Source organism: Penaeus monodon, chromosome 39 (genome assembly GCF_015228065.2).
Source record: "Penaeus monodon isolate SGIC_2016 chromosome 39, NSTDA_Pmon_1, whole genome shotgun sequence".
NCBI lineage: Eukaryota > Metazoa > Arthropoda > Malacostraca > Decapoda > Penaeidae > Penaeus > Penaeus monodon.
Genome location: NC_051424.1, coordinates 17,512,247 through 17,514,746, shown reverse-complemented (window position 1 = coordinate 17,514,746; position 2,500 = coordinate 17,512,247).

The window sequence follows — 2,500 nt, the reverse complement described above, 5'->3', positions numbered from 1 at the left end:
ATATATATCATCAATAACGGTATGCTCATGTTTGAGCAGCCGTGGACCTCTCCACCATCCTTCGCCACTCAATTCGATCTTGCGCTTTTCTTTCCACTTGTACCATCGACAGCCCGCAAATATCTTTGATGTTGTCCCGCAGTCTTGTCTTCGGTTTGCCTCTTCCTCTGTTTCCTATCACCATCCCTGTCGCAAGTTTTTCTCAATACTTTTACTTCTCATCACATGACCAATAAACTTTAGTTTCCTTTTGTTCAAGATGTCCAACAGCCGGTCTTTACAATTTATTTTTCTCAGCACTTCATCATTCGTTTTCTTTTCTGTCCAGTTAATACGTAGTACTCGTCTGTAACACCACATTTCAAAACTATTGATCTTTTTCTTGTCTATCTTTTTCAGCACCCAACACTCAGAACCATATGATGCAATTGGGAAAACTAATGAATTCAATAACCTCAGCTTTGTCCGTAAGGTAATGCTTCGGTCTTTCCAGATGTTATTGAGAGCAACTGTGGCGTTTTGGCAACGGTAATTCTTATTTTTATCTCCGGTGGATCATCATATGTATTAGTTAAAACAGCTCCAAGATAAGTGAACTCTTTCACATTTTCCACAACCACTCCATTGATTGTAACATGTTATATATATATATATATATATATATATATATATATATATATATATATATATATATATATATACATTTACACACACACACACACACACAACACACACACACACACACACACATATATGTATATATATATATATATATATATATATATATATATATATATATATATATATATATAATATATTAAACGTATATAATATATGACATATATACATATATTTACTTGTATACATATATCTATATACATGTATATATATATATATATATATATATATATATATATATATATATATATATATATATATATATGTGGTTGTAGGAATATATTTCTCTCTCTCTCTCTCTCTCTCTCTCTTTCTAAATACATTTTTACACATAAGTATGTATATGATATATATTATATATTATTAAATATATATATACATATAATATATATATTAAATATATATATATCATATTGCTGTGTGTGTGTGTGTGTATGTGTGTGTTTGTGTGTGTGTGTGTGTGTGTGTGTGTGTGTGTGTGTGTGTGTGTGTGTGTGTGTGTGTGTGTGTGTGTGTGTGTGTGTGTGTGTGTGTGATAGGAAATGATGTACAAAAACGAAAAATGATTGTTCTTGTCAAGCCACCCCGATAGCTCACTTGGGACCACTTGTTTACATAACTAGAACCCTAGCGACGCCCTAGTCACCAATTGGGCAGCGGCTCCTTCTGCGAACGACCTCGTTACTGGTGAGGCGGTTATACAGGCGGTCGTGGAAGGAAACGGAGAGACAGGGATGCAAGGGCTTGTTATAAACAGCCATGGTTGTTAGCTTCTATGTGACGAGGTTATTCGATTAGATATTTTAAAATACGGTTGTTGCATTATTTCATTCTGCTGTGGAAGGTAATTATGTTAGTAACATTGATAGGTAATTAGGTCAATTGATGGTATGGGCACATTAACAAAATTATTATTTGAAAATAAATAAATTATCAAAATTCGTATAATGTCGCGCGTAAGTGATGCATTCCTTATCACGAAACTGTTGAAAATATTATTCATTACTCTTATTTTGCGCGGGCAGCACGCAGCGACCGTGTGTTGAAATACTGTGCGAAAGTGATTTATGATATTGAGATATTCATATACTAATTCATGATTAAATGAGGAGATACATTATATATATATATATATATATATATATATATATATATATATATATATATATATATATATATGACTATGTATTTTCAGCACTAATATAAAATTTAAACCCTTTTTTATGCTGTTACTCAAATACTTTGATAAAATAATTATCAAACATGTATATTTTAAACCTCTTTGACTGAGTGAGCGTGATTACAATTCGGTGAATATTACTAACGAAATATGAATTATAATAAATATATTATGTGTATATAATCACATACATACATATACATAGTGAGAGAGAGAAAGAAATAGAAAGAGAGAGAGAGAGAGAGAGAGAGAGAGAGAGAGAGAGAGAGAGAGAGAGAGAGAGAGAGAGAGAGAGAGAGAGAGAGAGAGAGAGAGAACAGAGAGACAGAGAGAGAGAGTGAGACACACACACACACACACACACACACACACAACACACACACACACACACACACACACACACACACACACTATGATAGAAAAACCCAGCATGCAAAAACTAGATTTATTGAAAATGAGACTACAGTTTCGAAATTCACCTCGATTCATCTTCAGGTCACCTATACTCCGTCTAGTCTCAGGAAAACACCTGGAAACCAACTCCGGCGTAAAACAATAATATATATTTTGTAAATGAATTTTTAAAAATCCCAAACATACAATCTGAAGTATCAAATGTCAGCTTATTAAAAGAGAAGTAGA